Here is a 20590-nt window from a genome sequence, read left to right as displayed (position 1 = left end):
TGAAAAAATGTAAGTGACCTTATATTAGAATTTCATAAATATTTGACAATAAAATTACACTCAAATCAAATCACTCGAATACAGCTTTTTTATAAAGGAGGGCATATTAACTTTGTCATTCCGTTTTAACATCCCTAAATATTCGTCGCAGACCGCATAAAGAATATATATATTGATAATCAGCATAAAATTCTATGTCGATTTAACGATGTCCGTCAGTCTTTTGAAATCACGATACAGCCCACATTGTTTGACGTCGAGCATGAAAATTCAGTAGAAAAACAAGTAAGCAAAGACTATAGTCGTGTGGGGCCGACCTTGTGATACCCTACAACACTACCATGTTAGAAGCCCCCTTATGTCCAAATCCATTTTGGAATATTTCGCTTTTGAAATTATGTCACGGAGCACTGCCCAGATATTACCCTCAGAATTTTGATCAGAGACATTCGCCAATATTTACGCACTCCGTCGTGCTGTTAGTTGTTGTGGTCCATTATAAAGCTAAATGTAATCCAATGGTCAACCAAAATGCCAGAGTTATTCCCTGTCCATAACTCTCTTCTCAGGCGTGTCGATTGGCTTCAATTGTGTGATCAGGAAATTTTTTCTGCTTTTGGTTTATTTTAACCCCTAAACATATTGCTGACATTTTTGAAAATAATAGGCCTAGCCCTTCTGAGCCTAACCCTACCCTTGTGAAAATAATAGATTTTATGCCAATAGGGAATTCTAAATTGACAAAATTTGTCAAAATCGGTCCAGCCATTCTTGAGATATAAGCGTTCTAGCTTACATCCCCTTCCTTTGTATATATGTATTGTATATATATCGCTATATATATATATATATATATCCGATATATTTACCATCGGCATCTACGTAACGGTCAGAATTGACCTGTTCGTCTATTTGTGATTTAGCCGGGATTAAAAATATTCGCGGTTTAATGGAAAATTTGAAGTTTATTTAACAGAAATGTTATGGTCTTTTCACCCACTAAATATTACCCGATGACCACCAAAATTGGAAGGCTTCTGGCCATCCTGAAGCTCTAGCCCCATGCTAACTTCCGCTTCGATTGGTCCATAATTGCGTCCTGTAGAGCAACTGCAAAATCAGGACATTTTTCAGATTTGGTCCATTTCAACCCCTAAATATTATGCGACCATCTCCAAAAGAAATAGGGTTCTATTCTGGCTCTAGCCCGACCTCCATTCTAAATTTCGTGAAGATCGGGCCATAATTGCGACCTGTAGAGTGATTACAAATTAACATGGACAGACGGACGGACATACATAGCTAGATCGACTCAGCTCGGCGAGATAGGAAGATCCATATATACTTTCCTATGTGGGAAACCAATATTTCGAGGTGTTACATAATTTTTGGCACAATCAAACTTATAATACCCCCAACACATAGTGTTGTAGGGTATAAAAATTTGTACTGTGTCTAGGATGGTTGGTATTGAAATGAGATATATTTGAAAATTAAAATTTTTAAGTCATAATGGGTTCTAGTTTGTGTGGCGAAACATTGTATGTATAGGTGTCCACGTTTTGGTATAGCCCCCATATAACGGTACGTCCCGATATTCGGTATTTTTATGATTTTTGTCACATTTTTTCACGGATTTGTCTTGGTATTGTTTTGTCATAATGGGTTCTAGCTACGTTAGCGAAACATTGTATATATAGGTCCACGTTTTGGTATAGCTCCCATATAACTGTTTCTCCCGATATTCGGTATTTCGATGATTTTTGTCACATTTCTTCGCGGATTTGTCTAAAAATTGGTATTTGTGGGTCCTAATGGATTCTAGCTCCGTTGGCGAAACATTGTATATATAGGTCCACGTTTTTGTATAGCCCCATGCAGCGGTTCCTCCCGATATTCGGTATTTTGACGATTTTTGCCACATTCACCCACCAATATGTGTAATTATTGTATTTGTGTGTCAAAATGGGTTCTAATGTATCCTTTGCCCTAAGGTGGAAAGAATTAAAAGTTCGGCCTGGCCAAACTTAATGTTTTTTACTTTTTTTTTTTTTTTTTTTTTTTTTTTTTTTGTTATGGTAGGCTTGTAAAGTTAAAACATCCAAAATGTTTTAAGATTTTGTCGAAATTCAAATTTATTACTTTATATGAAGAAAAATTATTATCACATTAAGAACTTATCGTATCACATTAGGAACTTGCATCAGAATTGAGGTTTTCATGTATAATCAACCTTACCTACTTTATAACGAATGTTGCATGTACAAATTCAATTAATTTCAATTAATATGCAATTCCGATTCAAATATTCGTCGAGATCATGTTAAGTACATAATTATGTCCATTATCAGGACTATTAACACATCATCCCAATAGATTCTGCACTTTGAACGTTTCAGCTACTATTTCTAACCGAAGGACCTATTATTTGATATCTTCGCACCCAGTGAAAATTATCATGGTATAATTATTACAAGGTAGCAGCAAAACCCAGCTCTAATCTACTGAAATATTAGTATCCAATTCCATATGACGCTGGGTTTTAGTTTTATTTACCGATTCGGGCAAAACATGAAACATAGTTATATTATTGTCAAAATTAGAGTGAATTCGGAGATGGGCAATATCTGTTCACTTCATCTCGTACCCAACCCCCCCCCCCCCCCCCCCCTACAAAAGGTCAAGATTTTCACAAAAAATAATGCTCCTAATAGGATAGGGTTGTAAAATTTTGTGAATTCTTAATAATCAGTCCTACTCCTCCAAAAAGGGTCTAAATTTTGAATTTTTATAAATCTTATAAAATGTGCAATAAGAGTCCAATTGTCTTCAAATTTAGCATATCGTAATATTTTTTATCAGCAGAAGATGTAGTTTAAAGAAGGAATATATCGTACCACTCCTTTTGGTACGTTTCCCACACTGCCAAAATTTAAAATACAAATTATGTTCGACATGTTCGACAACACACGTATTCCTCTAGGAATGTTGGTGTTTCAAAATAGTCAGAGCTAATTCAATTTTTTAATTTTAATAAAAAGGACGTTATGTTAATATTTAAGAAATAAAAAAACTTACAATATTTACTAAGGCAGGAAAGGTTATTGTCATGGTTGGAAAGACAACCGAAAAAAATCAACTGGAATTTGTTATTTTGCATAGAAGGGCAAAATAGTGAATGGTAAATGCTTAAGGGAATTTTTAAATAACTATCCCTTTATTGGATTTTTAACAAAATTAATATTTTTTAAAGAAAAATATAATCAAAACTATCTAATAAATTATTGTATGGAAACAATTGCTGAATATTATTTACATATATCTGTTTGATATTTCACTCATGACGGAGAATAGGAGACATCAACGCTTGCTTGCATGCTTGCCCATCCGTGATATTTCGGGTTCTCAATGGCAGTATAACTTCTCTCAATATATATCCAATATAGGGGTTTATGACTATTGGCGAAAGTCATCACGACTTAATCTTAATGAACTTCGCTTTTGCTTCGTACAATTACCATTTGCACTATTCGTAAAATCTGAAGCATACCTTAAGGGATAAAGTAAAGTACAGTAAGATACTGTACTATTATGACGGAAATATGTGTACAGTACTACAGCTTTTGTTACAGAAATAAAGTGTACTACTTTGTACCTATCTATCTTGGAAAATATTTTGTTTCATTGCATTTTTATTCAAAAGTTTTAGCGATTTGTCTCACCTTCTCATACAAGTGAGAACGCAGTAGGTTGGTTTGAAAATATACACTTTATAAAAAGGTGACTATGCCATTTGAAAAAAAAATGTAGACAGCTTTGAATTTACGTTCCAATTTTTTATTTAAACTATTTTAATGTGTCATATACATTTTTCTATTTTCTTGTCATTTGTGGAGACTCAGAGTAAGAAAAAACATTGACTTTGGATAGACCGCTCTATATCATCAAATGACTGGAGCTGCATTAAAAAAGATTTCCGGAGATTCAAGTGAATGTATAAAAATGTGCAAAGAAAGTAGTCGAAAACAATGGCAGTAAATTCAGATAACGATCGGGCGAAATATGCACCAATGTATTTAAGAACCAAATGCAATATAATCAAATCAGGTATAACAAGTCTGTCGATCCGATATATTTATATTAGAGATTAATAAGAATTTTTATGGCATTGGAAAGATTCGAGACTCTTAATGCTCTTTGTACTCAGCATCAGATAAATAACCCGAAACCAATCAAATGCTGCAAAATTTCTAGTGAAATTTGGCTTTCCTCTTAAAAACGAAATGTTCATATTCCCATCTACATTGAATGGAAATCCTTCACCTGGCAACTATGAAAGAACGAATATTGCACATCTTACTCATGTTTCAACTAAGTATGTTCATATATAGGTATGTAGTTTGATTGTTATTTGTTCAGTACATATGCGCATGTATGTGTGTATGCACACAGCTGTATTAAACTTTTATAATGTTTCAGTTATTAACATTTAATTCTCGTATAATACCTTCTACTGCAACATCCACAATCTTGTTTTAAGAACATTTATATTTAATGACAACATCTGAAGTTAGTTAGTTCTCCACAAGACAGTTGAGTATTAATTAAAAATTTCTTGTTTGCCTCAATCTTTGAGCGTATTAAAATCTCATTTCTAAGTTGCAAATAAAAGCGACTTTGTTTCTTTTGTTGCACTTAATGTCAGGCCACATTACCACAACAAGAGCAACTACCGTACGAACAAATCAAATTAAGTTAAATAAGTTTCAGGATTCAAATTTGTGTAGACCATTTAAGGGAAAGCTTTAAGGGAATATTTACGCTTCTGCACGTGTATAATAAGTTTGGAGGTTCAATTAATTATGAACATCATTGTAATATTTGAATAAATGCGATTCATAGATTGACATTGTTTACCAAAAGACTTTTTATACCCTCCACCATACTATGGAGAGTATATTAACTTTGTTATTCCGTTTGTAACTCTTCGAAATACTCATGTCAGACCCAACAAAGTATATATATTCTTGATCAGCGTAAATTGTTTCGAATTTGGTATTTGAAGTTGGTAATGGATACTACAGCCTAAGACAGAAAATTCTCTATGCAGGTCCACGTCTTCGTATAGCCCCCATATAACGGTACCCCCCGATATTCGGTATTTTGATGATTTTAGCGACATTATTTACCGGAATCGTTTCAAATTTGGTATATAAAGTTCATAATGGATACTACATCCTAAGTCAAAAAATGAGCCATGTAGGTTCACGTCTTCATATAGCCCCCATATAACGGTACCACCCGATATTCGGTATTTGGATGATTTTAGCGACATTATTTAACGGTATCGTTCCAAATTTGGTATTTGAAGTTCGTAATAAATACTGCAGCATAAAAAAGAAAATGAGCCATGTAGGTCCACGTCTTCGTATAGCCCCCATATATCATACCCCCCGATATTCGGTATTTTGATGATTTTAGCGACATGATTTACCGAAATTGTTTAAAATCTTAAGTTCGTAATAGATACTTCACCCCATGTCAGAAAATTGTGTAGGCCCACGTCTTCGTATAGCCCCCATATAACAGTACCCCCTATATTCGGTATTTTTATGATTTTAGCTACATTATAAACAGATTTTTCTTCAAGTTTCGCATTTAAATATTGTTATAACTTATGACTAAAGTTGCCTATGCAGGTCCACGTCGTCGTATAGGCATTCAGTATTTTTAAGATTTTAACTGAATTTTTAACGGATTTTATTTTTATACCCTACACCACAAGGTGGTCAGGGTATTATGTCTTTATGCATTTGTTTGTAACATGCAAAAGGGAACGAGATAGACCCATAGTTCCCTTTAATGATCTGCATAGAATCACATTTTTAATCGATTTATGCATGTCCGTCCGTCCGTCTGTCCGTCTGTCTATGTATTTTTGTAAACAAAGTACAGTTCGCAATTATTGCCCGATCCAGATGAAATTTTGCACAAATCATTTGTTTGGCCCAAGGACGAACCCTATTGAAATTGGAGATAATCGGTCAAAATTTATATATAGCTCCCATGTATATCTTCGTCCGATTTGCTTTTTATTGTGCACCAAACGTGTAATATCAGCCCGAATAGTATTAAATTTTGCACATACAATCAAATTAGCCCTGAAAAAAAGTATGCCAAATTTGATCGAAATCGGTTCAGATATAGCTATAGCTCCCATATATATTGTTCATCCGATTTTTTATTTTTGTCCTTCGCAGCCGTAATATGCACTCTGTTACAACAATATTTGAAGGAATATATCAAATACAGCCCAGAAATACATGTGCCAAATTTTATCGAGATTGGTTCAAATTAGGATATACCTCCCATATATAACTTCGTCCGATTTACTTCATATTGTGCACCAAACGTCTAATATTTGTCCAAATGGGATGGAATTGGCACTTAGGACCGAATTTAGTCTAGAAGCTAGTGTGTCAAATTTGGTGAATATAGATACAGATATAGCTATAGCTCCCATATATACTGTTCATCCGATTTGTTCATCCACAGCCCTAGTATGCACTCCGTAACAACGATATTCAGGGAAATATATCAAATACAGCTCAGAAATATCTTTGCGAAATTTAATGGAGATCGGTTCCGATTTGGATATAGCTCCCATACATATCTTTATCCGATTTCAAATTAATTGTGCACCAAATGGGCAATACAAGTCCGAATTTAAAAGATACAAATGCTTCGGCATATTTAGTCCTTTGAACTTTAAATTATAATTATAATCATATCGTGTATGGTAGAATTCTCCCATAAAAACTTTTAATTTAATATAGTGGAACGGCCCCGCCCGACTTAAGGCTTTCTTTGCTGTTTTTTTTTTTTGGAAATGACCAAATTTGTGCCAAATGGTGGAGGGTATTGAAAGTTCGGCCGAACTTACAGCTTTTTTACTTGTTAAAATATAAGATAGTTTGTATGAGCAAATTGTCTTTCCACAAAGAAATTGGAGCTATTTTTACCATAAGGGAACTTTTAAAATAACGACATACATATTTAAACCGCGTGTATGCTTCGTAGGAAAATTTTGTTAGAATCTTGTGGCTATACAAAGACATGGGAATAAATTGACAATTTAAATGAGGTTTTCTATTTACAAAGAATATTATAGTGAAATACTAACAGATGGGTGCATGGTAGAATTAAGAACGTAAAGTCAGGCAATCATATGTTTAAAATTTTTTCAAAATATTTCATTTGACTACATCTCGTTTTCAAACTTTTTATTTACAAATCCATTGTATACACACAAATCAGAAATGAGGACTTCTTTTCTGTGTAGCGAAATCTGACAAGGTACATTACAGAAAATACAGAGATGGATAAGCTTATTTGAAATGACTTTATCTTCTTCACCATGGATGGAAGTTTACTTCCATCTTGCTACAGCCTCTTGATTTTCGGCAGGTTGAAGGTTCTTGACCGAAATGACTATAATTAAATAATTTGAAATCTTGACGAGTAGAAAAATAAAACTAAGCGAAAAGTGCTTAGTGTAGCTCTCATTTAACGTTTGTCCCAATTAGTGGAATTTTAAGGGTTGCATTCTTTAACTGCATGTATTACAATTCAGTATTTGTATTGGTTTTCATACCCTTCGCCACACATTTGTTTATAACATGGTAAATGCCACGAGATAGACCCATAGTAACTTTTGAAGATCCTCATAAAATCATTTTCTGAGTAGATTTTTGGATGTCCATCCGCCTGTCTGTCGATGTATTTTTGTGAACAAAATGCAGGCCACATTTATTGTCTGATTCAGATGAAATTTTCCATAGATCATTTGTTTGGTCCATGGATAACCCAATTGATATAACGGATAACCCAACTTTAGATATAGCTCACATGTATATCCTCTTCCGATTTCAGTTTTATAGTACGCCTTATGTGTAGTATGCGTCCAAATAGGATGCATTTCGGGACATCCGACCAAATTCAGTCTAGAAACAAGCTATAGCTATCCTAGCCTAGAAACAAGCAATATCATCCGATTTAATATTTAAGTTCCTCACATTCGCAACATTTGATATGATATATGGTACCAGATATTTCGGTTCAGATTTGAATATAGCTTCCACATAAATCTTTCATTTCACGGTTATAAATATGTTATATCAGCCCAATTTGGAGAGAGTTTTGTACATTCAACCGAACATTTTTCCATTTGGAGAAATTGGTTTCCCAGATATGTTTTACTTCGATTTATAGTTTTTAATATAAGCCTTCTGGAAGTCATATTATGCACTCTGTAAAAATTCCTCCGCTAAATTAGGCGAAAATCAATTCAGAATTGGAAATGTCTCCCACATATTAATTCCCTCTGAAACCATTTTATAACTGCTCTAAAGCCATGATTCAAATAAGCTTCATAGTTGATATGATCTACTAACATAAGTTGCCAATATGAACGTTTTTTGTTACAGAAGCTCTATTAAATATGCATAGTTGTGTAGGGTATCATATAGTCCGCTCCGCCCGACTTGACCTTAGCTTACGGGTTATATGTGATCTGGGACAAAGTTGTTGTGAATTTAAGACGATTGATTTCACAACAATTTTTTTCAAATGGTGGAGGATATACAAATTTCAGTACTGCCCAAACTTACACCGTTTTTGGTTGCTTCAGAAAATATTTGACATTTTATGATTTGCTTTTTAATAAAAGACACAGTCGCTTAATATTACGGTAACAATATATTGTAAAAATTAATTACATTAGGTGTAATTGGACACACCTTTCAATATTTTAATTTCTTCACGGTGTAGGATATCGAAACTTCGGCCCATAAGAACGTAACAGTAATTTTAATTGTTTATTGATATAATGGTTGAGATTTGATGCAGTACTACTTTTTATTTTTTGGAAAAATTGTAAACAATCCTATTAAAATTCAGCACAACTTTCATTTTTTTATACCCTACACCACAAGGTGGTCAGGGTATTATGTCGTTGTGCATTTGTTTGTAACAGGCAAAAGGAAACGAGATAGACCCATAGTTCCTTTTGATGATCTGCATAGAATCACTTTCTGAGTTGATTTATGCATGTCAGTTCGTCCGTCCGTCCGTCCGTCCGTCTGTCCATGTATTCTTGTGAATAAAATGCAGGTCGCATTTATTATCCGATTGAGATGAAATTTTGCAAACAACATTTGTTTGGCCCAAGGACGAACCCTATTGAAATTGGAGATAATCGGTAAAAATTTAGATATAGCTCCCATATATAACTTCGTCCGATTTACCATTTATTGTGCACCAAACGTCTAATATTTGCCAAAATGGGATGGAATTTGGGACATACGACCGAATTTAGTCTAGAAGGTAGTATGCCAAATTTGTTGAAGATCGGTTCAGATATAGCTATAGCTCCCATATATATTGTTCATCCGATTTGTTGTATTTGTTACCTACAACCGTAATATGCACTCCGTAACAACGATATTCAGGGAAATATATCAAATACAGCTCTATCTTTGCCAAATTTTATCGAGATCGGTTCAGATTTGGATATAGTTTCCATATATATTTTTATCTGATTTCAAATTAATTTTGCACCAAATGGGCAATAAAAGTCCGAAGCGTGTATGATTGAATTCTCCCATAAAAACTTTTAATTATTAAGTGGAGTTCAACTAAATTAGCAAAGTGGTGTAGGGTATCATAAAATCGGCCCCGCCCGACTTTAGGACTTTCTTTACTGGTTTTTAATTGGAAAGTTGCAGTTCGACTGAAGGCAGTTAATTGTTTAGGAAGGTGTCACAATGCATCTCATCGATTTACTTTTTTATACAAAGGTTTCTAGTGGGTAACCAGTAAAGAAAGTCTTAAAATCGGGTGGGGCCGACTTTATGATACCCTACACCACCTTGCTAACTTAGTAGAGCTCCACACAACAATTAAAAGTTTTTATGAGAGAACTCAATCATACACGCTATTAAAGTTCAAAAGACTAAATATGCCGAGGCATTTGTATCCTTTAAATTCTCACTTGTATTACCCATTTGATATATATGGGAGCTATATCCAAATCTGAACCGATCTTGATAAAATTCGGCAACGATATTTCTGAGCTGTATTTCATATATTTCCCTGAATATCGTTCTGACGGAGTGCATATTACGGCTGTGGGTAACATATATAAGAAATCGGATGAACAATATATAAGAAAGCTATAGCTATATCTGAACCGATCTTCACCAAATTTGACATACAAGCTTCTAGACTCAATTCGGTCGTATGTCCCAAATTCCATCCCATTTTGGCAAATATTAGACGTTTGGTGCACAATAAAAGACAAATCGGACGAAGTTATATATGGGAAATATATCCAAATCCAAACCGATCTCGATAAAACTTTGCAAATGTATTTCTAAGCTGTATTTGACATATTTCCCCAAATATTGTTGATGCAGAGTGCATATTACGGCGGCGGTGGACAAAAATAACAAATCGGATGAACAATATATATATGGGAGCTATAGCTATATCTGAACCGATTTCGATCAAATTTGGCATACTTATTTTCAGGCATAATTTGGTTATATGTGCAAAATTCCATACTATTCGGCCTATTACTACACGTTTGGTGCACAATAAAAGGCAAATTGCACGAAGATATATATGGGAGCTGTATCTAAATTTTTACGGATTATCTCCAATTTCAATTCTGTTCGTACTAGGTTCAAACAAATGATTTGTGCAAAATTTCATTTGGATCGGGTAATAAATGCGAACTGTACTTTGTTCACAAAAATGCATAGACAGACGGACGGACGGACGGACGGAAAGACGGATGGACATGCATAAATCAACTCAGAATGTGATTCTATGCAGATCATGAAAAAGAACTATGGGTCTATCTCGTTTCCTTTTGCCTGTTACAAACAAATGCACAAAGACATAATACCCTTACCACCTTGTCGCGCAGGGTATAAAAAGCAATGATACCAAAAAGAATTTCAGTGTAGTTGTATATATATTTTTAATTGTGCTGTATTATTTTTAATTTTTGGTTCTGATAGGGTAATATAATATTTTTAAATCTTTTTACAAATAAAGAAAACACACGCAAATATGCCGTTATCTTTTACTACTCGTTATGGGTCTTTATATGTATATCTTTACATCTCTATTTTGAAGTAGTTTCAACATTTTTGTTAGTCTTTCTTTCCCGTAAATTCAGTTCTCTGAGAGCGAGAGAGAACTATTCTCTCTTTTACTAGTTTTAGCATTTAAACCAGCGGTGCTCAAAAAGAAATATCTCTTTTCAGTCAAATTTCTCTTTGCTTATTTAATTCAAGAACAAAACCGTGTTAAGTCATTATTTAAACAAATATTTTTTATCCATTTGCTTTATAAATTATTTTGGCAAACATTCGTGTTTAAAAACAATTAAATAGAACCGTAAAATATAAAGAAAAACAGAATTTTAATTTTCACTTAAATTATTTCTTTTTTCTCTTCATGTTCTAGAACACGGTTTTGAGCACCGCTGATTTAAACGTATAAGAACGCAGCATATATGAGTAAATGTTATGGTGTATGTTGAAAAGATTTACCTTTTAATACACTTTACTTTAGTTTGGCATTTGAGCTGTCTGCGAATAGAAACCAAATTGGTTCTACCAAGTCAACTTTTACTCCTTAGCCAATGCAATAGCACTACCCGTTTCGATCTATTTCCTAGATTATGGTCATATGTACTGACAGATGTTGGTGGAATTCGGTATTATGATCTGTTAGTTGATACAAACCCTTCATAAAAAATGGTCTAACATAACACATCTACAACCGATGTTTCATCGCATCCTAATAGTATTTCTAAAATTTCATATTTTAACGTTAGTGTCTGTAATATGATATGTTGGCTTCGCAGGAGAATTGCCTTAATTTGTTTAAGAAAATTGAAAATATCTAGTTTTAATTTTTTTGTCCTACATGAAGTCTTTAGCCACCTTTGAATTTTTTTGTTTTTATAGTTTAACTTAATTTATATATTTGTACTTTATCGCCAATACATCTTGTTATTTATAGCAAATGGAAAATACACTTATATCATATGTTTATTCCCATTCTAAATTACGGAGCAAAAAAAGAGAATATTAAAAACATCCTGCCTTCTAATTTTTCATTTCTGGGTTATTTAAATTGTTAATGAACAACAATATGTGATTGCTATCTATGTTGATATGCAAACGTTTGAAATGATGGTGTAAACATCTCTTGTAACTTGGCAAATAGCATCAAAGCATAATGACGAGATACCAATTCATATGTGTCGGGAAAACCCGGAACGTGAATATCAAATTTATCATCCGGTGGAATTCCAGTCACGTAGAATGGCCAATTTTAGAGAGTGAGAACAAATCTAATTGTGAATATGTTAGAAATAAGTTTATGGATATTTAAACGATCATTGGCCACGTATTCGTGTAACATAATATTTTTGACTTTTAAGCATTCTTCTCGAAGTTGCATCGCATATTAAACGAGGAAATGCTATATAATTTTAAATACTAAATTAAATCTTACAGATTTTGATCAAAGAAATAAAATGTATCATTCCGAAATTATGTCTAAAGGTAGCTTATTAAGGCTATCAACGAAGGCTGAGTGAGTTTAAGCAATTGAATTAGTTGACCAAGTTAGAAAGTTAATTCAGGGTAATTTGCAATATATAAAATTGATGCACAAAATGTATATAAGTTTTAAAAAAAGTAATGATTTGCTTCTCCGCGACAGTTGAAGGGCTTCTTTGCTGAATCGGAGTAAATAAGTTAATGAAATTTTGAAAAAGCAACTAATGCTTTATTTTTATACCCTCCACCATACATAGCATGGAGGGTAAATACTAATTTTAGACTTGTTGTTTTTACTTGTTGTTTTTAAATACATACTATTTGTGAGGGATTGATGCGATTTATTTGGAAAATTAGGTGCTTATAATGTGATGTCGATCATTGTTCGTTTATTTGAGTTTTTTAAGTTGTAATATTTCAACACTTTCAAAAAATTAAACGACATCTCTTGTATTTTTATAGTTGGGAAGACTTGAGTAATAGCCAAATAATAATAACATACAATTAATAAATTAATAATAATAATGGGTCTCCTAATTAATTTTTGGAAGCAAATGCTATTGTCGGACGGGCGACCATTTGACACTCTACAACACTACAATTTGCGGCAAAGTTTCTGCGGATCTGAAACCCTTTTGACTAGAATAAAGATCAAAATACCGAATATCGGGGGTACCGTTCTATGGGGGCTATACGAGGACGTGGACCTACATGGCCCATTTTCAATACCAAAAGTCCTGCAGACATAATACACATTTGAGTAAACTTTTATCAACTTATTTCCTTTCGTTCGGAAGCTTGAGTGATTTCCACAGACGGCCGGACATCGCTAAATCGACATAGAATTTTGTGCTGGTCAAGAATATATATACGTTTTGGGGTCTGAAGTGTATATTTCGAGGTGTTACAAACGGAATGACAAACTTAATATACCCTCCATACTATGATTGTATATATTTTGTTATATATCGAATAGTATATTGGATATGGCCATTAAGGTAATGACCAGAAGTCACCTTTTCGGATATTTTTGATTTCGATGGAAAGGGCTAGAGTCCTATACTCCAGCCCCATCCAAAATTCGGATTCGGTTGTTCCATAATTGTATATATTTTGCTATCATCTCCCCCAACAATAGGTTTCTATTCTATTCTATTCTATTCTATTCTATTCTATTCTATTTCTATATTCTATATTCTATTCTATTTCTATCTTAACCAAACCTCCAGCGTGATTACAATTTAACTTGGATAAACCGACATAGGGCGCCGATTCAGCTCGGCGAGATCTCTGTATAGTTTCCTATATCTTGGACCAATATTTTGAGGTGTTATAATTTTTGACCCACTCTAACTTACTACCCTCAACAGATAGTGTTGTAGGTTATAATAAATATAAATAATAAGTTTCCGTGTATCAAAATATTGGACATAATTTTGCAGTTTATAAAAGTTTTCATTAAATTTTTATACCCTCCGCCATAGTATGGAGGGTATATTAAATTTTTTATTCTGTTTGTATAACCTCGAAATATACATTTAAGTCCCAACAAAGTATATATATTCTTGATCAGCATAAAGTTCTATGTCGATTTAGCGATGTCCGTCCGTCTATCCGTCTGTGCGTCTGTGGAAATCACTCTAGCTTCCGAACGAAATGAAATAAGTTGACAACAATTTACTCAAATGTTTACTATGCCGGATGTTTGGTATTGCAAATGGGTCATGTTGGCCCACGTCTTCGTATAGCCCCCATATAACGGTACCTCCCAATATTCGGTATTTTGATGATCTTAGCCACATTATTCACAGGAATTGTTTCAAATTTGGTATTTTATGTTCGCAATGGATGCTACAGCCTATGACAGAAGATTGCCTGTGCAGGTTCACAGAATTTTAAACGGATTTTATTGTTTTTGCGAATTGCCAAATTCGTTCCAAATGGTGGAAGGTACTTACAACTGTTTTACTTGTTATACCATTTATTCATAATCAGCATAAAATTCTAAGTCGATTTAACGATGTCCGTCTGTCTGTTAAAATCACGATACATAGACATTTGACATGGAGCGCCAAAATTTAGCAGAGTAATTTGTATTGTGTCTAGGATGGTTGGTATTGAAAATGAGATAAATCGGTCCACGTTTTGGTATAGCCCCCATATAACGGTACCTCTCGATATTCGGTATTTTGATGGTTTTTGCCACATTTTTTCACTGATTTGTCTAAAAATTGGTATTTGTAGGTCATAATGGGTTCATTGTATGCATAGGTCCACGTTTTGGTATAGTCCCCATATAACGGTACCTCCCGATATTCGGTATTTTGATGATTTTTGACACACTTTTTTCACGAATTTCTTTGAAAAATTGTAGTTGTAGGTCATAATGGGTCCCAGTTCGTGTTGCGAATCATTGTTAGGTCCACGTTTTGGTATAGCCCTCCCAATATTCGATAATTTGATAATTTTTGCGGATTTGTCTAGAAATTGATATTTGTTGGACTTAATGGGTTCTAGCTCTTTTGGCGAAACGCGGTATGTATAGGTCAACGTTTTTGTATAGCCCCATATAGTCGTATTTCCTGATATTCGGTATTTTGATGATTTTTGGCACATTTTCCCATGAATATGTCTACAAATATTATATGTGGGTCATAATGGGCTCTAATGTTTCCTTTACTCTAAGGTGGAGGGTATTAAAAGTTTGGCCCGGCCGAACTTAATGTTTTTTTACTTGTTTTATTTGAAATGAATATTACCACGGAACATGTTCGGACCATATTCGTTTTTCTATGATTTTTTTGGAAATGGATGATCATTTTTTGCGTACGATACAGAGGGTCCGTAAAATTATTATTATTATTACTTTTTTTTTTTTTGAGAATCGACTGTACCTTCGAATGACACCTAGGGTTGTTCTGTTGAAACTAAAAAATTTAATCAATGTTTACCTTAATGCGAGAAGTTTGTTTTTTTACATGCTGAGCTGGCGGTGTTTCTTTTCTTCCCAAATTCGTACGTTATTCTCGATCTCATTAACATGATTTTCAAAAAAAATCGCAATAATTACCAGCTTCTTTAATCCATATACACAACCATATTCGTTTAACGTAAAAGTAAAACTAATAACCTTTCAAATCAGACATGAGCTGTGTTACCACACATGAAATAAGCACAAATTAAAAAAAAACCTTGGATTACGGGTCCTGTATTATATTTTCACACTAGCTTCAATCAAGACAAAATTATTGGTATGGGGAAAAACAAGTAAAAAGTTGTAAGTTCGGCCGGGTCGAACTTTGAACACCCTCCACCATTTGGAACTATTTTGACAATTCTCAAAAACAATAAAATCCGTTAAAAATTCTGTTAAAATCTTAAAAATACCGAATGAAACTGTTACATTGGGGTCTATACGACGACATGGACCTGCATAGGTAACTTTTGTCATAAGCCATTACAATATTCAAAGACAATCTCCTGTCATAGGCTGTAGCGTTTATTACGAACATCAAATACCAAACTTGAAAGAATTCCGGTGAATAATGTCGCTAAAATCATCAAAATACCGAATATCGGGAGGTACCGTTATATGGGAGCTATACGAAGACGTTGACCTGCACAGACAATCTCCTGTCATAGGCTGTAGCACCCATTACAAACATCAAATACCAAATTTTAAAGAACTTTGATGAATTTTAAACGTTTGTGGGGGAAAACATATTTGACATATTTGATTGTCACACTTATTCTAACATAAACTCAACTGTTGGGACATGCTGTACCGATACGGGTCATCTTTGCTCCAGATATAGTGCTGATGGAAGTATTTGAATGTGCAAAGTTCAGAAAAATCTGTATTTTTTTTTTTGTATTCTATAAGTTTCCATTATTCGAAATTTTGATCCTTAGAGTGGGATGTGACAGACACCTTTCTTTTTAAAAAATATTGCGATATACCAATATTGAATGTAATTGTACTCCCTCTGATTCCTCTGCGATATGCAATTTTTATAATTTCGAAAATTTTAATCTATGGCTGGCCCACCTCCAGTCAGATTAATATTTTAAATTTGAATTTATTTTGATTGAATACATGCGTTTCATGACATATAACAATATATCAGATACAGCCAAAAAATATATTATATTATATTTCATATATAGAATAAATAAAGTCAATTTTGGAGTAAATCGATACTGATATAGATATAGCTGTTAAAATTTGTCGAAATCGGTTCAGATTAAGATATAGCTAGCACGTTTTAGTTCCTTCAGAAGTCAAATTTTAACCGCTCTAAAGCGTTAATAGGTGTCAATATGCCTAGAGGGGTAGGGTACACTATACACGACCGGCCCCACTTTTGTCCTTTCCTGGTTGGTTTAAAATATAATAGGAACGAAAAATTATTGATTATGACTTTTCTACGGCATGACATATTTTTTTTTTAATTTTGATCTCTTAAGATGTCGTTACATTCTTTCTTTTTATACCCTCCACCATACATAGTATGGAGGGTATATTAAGTTCGTTATTCCGTTTGTAACTCAACGAAATAATCATTTTAGACCCAACAAAGTATATTCTTGATCAGCGTAAAATTCTAAGACGATTTAGCCCTGTCCGTCCGTCTGCTGTAATCACGCTGCAGTCTAAACGAATTAAGATAGGAAGCTAAAATTTTGCACAGATCTCTCTTTTGTCTTCAGGCAGGTCAAGTTCGACGATGGGCTATATCGGTCCACGATATCGTATAGCCCCCATATAACGGTACCCTCCGATATTCGGTATTTTGAAGATGTTAGCCACATTTTTCAATGGAATTGTCTGAAAATCCACACAAGGAGTTCCTTGTGGGTACTTTATACCTCGGCAGAGAATTATCTATATAGGTCCACAATATCCTATAGCCCCCATATAACAGTACCCCCGACATTCGGTATTTTGATGATGTTAGCCACATTTTTCAATGGAATTGTCTGAAAATCCAACAAGGAGTTCCTTGTGGGTACTTTATACCTCGGCAGAGAATTATCTATATAGGTCCACAATATCGTATAGCCCCCATGTAACGGTACCCCCGATATTCGGTATTTTGATGATTTTAGCCACATTTTTCAATGGAATTGTCTGAAATTCCACAAAAGGAGTCCCTTGTGGGCATTTTACCTCCCCAAAAAGAATTGTCTATATAGGTCCACGATGTCGTATATCCACCATATAACTGTAACCCCCGATATTCGGTATTTTGATGATGTTAGCCACGCTTTTCAATGGAATTGTCTTAAAATTAACACATATAGTTCCTTGTGAGTACTTCACCCCCTGAGAGAGAATTGTCTATACAGGTCCACGATATCGTATATCTCCCATATAACGGTACCTCCCGATATTCGGTATTTTATGATTTGACCCACATTTTTCATCGGAATTGTCTGAAAATCCACACAAGGAGTTCCTTGTGGGTACTATATACCTCGGCAGAGAATTATCTATATAGATCCAAGATATCGTATAGCTCTCATATAACGGTACACCCGATATTCAGTATTTTGATGTTTTTAGCCATATTTTTCAACGGAATGGGGTTTTTGTACACAAGGGGTTCTTTGTGAGCAGAGAATTCTCTATATAGGTTAACGATAACGTATAGCTCCCATATAACAGTACCCCCGATATTCGGTATTTTGATGATGTTAGCCACATTTTCCAATCGTATTGTCTGAAAATCCACACACGGAGTTCTTTGTGAGCACTTTACCCCTGAAACGGAATTGTCTATATAAGTCCACAATATCGTATATCCCCCGTATAACGGCACTCCCCTATATTCGGTATTTCGATGATTTTAGCCACTTTTCCTATGGAATTATCTGAAAATCCATACAAGGAGTTCCTTGTGAGTACTTTACACGCAGACATCGATTTGTCTTTATAGGTCCACAATATCGTATATTCCCCCATATATCGGCACCTTCCTATATTAGATATTTTAAAGATTTTAAAAGAATTTTTATTGGATTTTATTTTTTTTTTTTTTTTTTTTGAAAATATTCTAATTCCTTCCAAATGGTGGAGGGTATTCAAAGTTCGGCCCGGCCGAACTTACTGCTTTTTTACTTGTTTTAATTGTGATCTCTTAAAATATCGTATCATTCTTTCTTTTTATTCTTTAAAACAATTTGGTTAAGCGATACGGTCTTTTTTTCCAAGTAAAAACTTTTGTAGCTTTAGTCAACAACATTAATATTATGATATAGAAGTACGCTATCAACACCTACTAGCGCTTAAATCGATTTATCAATTTGCTTAGCTTATTGTTCTTTCGCCTCTTAGCAAAACAAATTCTGCATAAATTGCGGAAAATACAGAATCATATCTAAGCTACGATTCCATTGAACAAACAGAATATTTCCTGAAAGTCATTCAATAAACATAATAAATTTAGACAAGAATACGTGGAAATCTATTTGAATAGATTTCCGTTTGTATGTAACACAATGTTATTTTCTTATGTAAGATATGAAGAAATGGAAACGAATGAAGAAATGTCGAAGTAATTCCATGGCATACTTATCTGTGAAACAAAATGGATTTCAATGATACATTGAATAAATAAATATTTACACTTTATGCAATGTCTAACATTTTAAAACAACAATCAGCCTAATAACACATGAGTATACCAAGAACATGGGAATCTTTTGTAAAGACGGCATCAATACTTAACAATTCGTAACTTTGTAGTTTTATCTATGGAGATTATTCCCTTCCAGATGTTATTATTTTTTTTTTTTTGAAGAGGATAGGAAATAAATAGACATTAGTTCTTCTGAAAATTGTTTAGGTAGAAGTGACAACCAAAACTTGATCATTTTGATTTCTTGACTGTGGAAACTGTTCCTAGCACCGATCATACTTCATCTTTCACATGGTTTAAAGCTCAAATCGGCTACATGTATATAGGATTTATAGCTATACTGAATCGATCATCCACACAGTCGACAGACCTACTTCTATGCCGAGTTCGGATTCATGTGTTAAAATGCTTTTCATTTTGGGCATACATTACTCTAAACGTGAAATGAACGAACGCATTTGATCTAAACTTGGTACATCGTAATATTATTTTCAAATTTAAATAGAGTTTGGAGATGGGAATATCGGTCCACTTCTCCTCGTACCTGCCCAACAAAAGGTCAAGGCCACGCCATCAAGTACTTCTCCCACAAAGGCTCCCAATTTGAAATAATTTTAATTCTTATAAGAAATAAGAGACGGATTGTCTTGTATTTTCGCATATCTCCATTTTTACCAAAACAAGACCTGGTATAAAGATGAACTATATTGACCCACTCCTCCGGTACCTCCCCCACAACGGGTTAAAAAATTTTTAAGGCCAACGGTCTTCAAATTTCACACATTCCAGTTCTATTGCCATCACAAGATCTGGTATCAACCGCTTCTGGTACCTCCCCCTCAACGGATCAATTTTTTGAATAACCATGACGCTCATAAAAGGCGGAATAAGCGTCCGATTCTTGTTAAACGTGGCACATCCTAATGTTTCCATTAGCACAAGTTCTTGTATGAAATCGGTATACGATTTTTTATCACGCATATTTCATGTAACTTTTCTGTTGAGATTAGAGTGCATCTTCGGCGGAGTGGCACGTAGCGCCATCTTGTTGACAACAAATGTCAATAGACGCTTTACTTCTTACTCTCTGCAATTTTTGTGCACAAAAATTCGTTTAACATGGCCCGTTAAAGTAACGGCCACTACATGATCATTTACGAAGAAAAATATCTCTGGACCCAAATACACACCAAACAGTGACTCGTTTTGGGTGCATAGATTTTTCAATGTATGCTTCCGAGCTTTCTATGCCCCAAATGCAACAATTTTGCATGTTTATATACGGGCCCGACGACGCTTCTCTTCCTC

At 34.1% G+C, this 20590-nt stretch overlaps 1 long non-coding RNA gene across 3 annotated transcripts in view; it reads left to right on the top strand.

Moving 5' to 3' along the window:
• The first annotated feature begins 3823 nt into the window (after positions 1–3823).
• The window catches only part of LOC131802625 (uncharacterized), a 53255-nt gene continuing 36488 nt past the window's right edge, over positions 3824–20590 (top strand). The window contains exons 1-2 of one of the 3 annotated variants that reach the window (XR_009342297.1): positions 3824–4107; positions 4177–4375. This is a non-coding gene — a long non-coding RNA (uncharacterized LOC131802625). The remainder of the gene's footprint in view (positions 4108–4176; positions 4376–20590) is intronic. The other 2 variants (XR_009342299.1, XR_009342298.1) reach the window with 2 other exon arrangements.

The sequence above is a fragment of the Musca domestica genome, unplaced genomic scaffold (assembly GCF_030504385.1).
Source record: "Musca domestica strain aabys unplaced genomic scaffold, Musca_domestica.polishedcontigs.V.1.1 22, whole genome shotgun sequence".
Classification (NCBI taxonomy): Eukaryota; Metazoa; Arthropoda; class Insecta; order Diptera; family Muscidae; genus Musca; species Musca domestica.
This window is presented reverse-complemented; position numbering and strand designations above follow the sequence as displayed.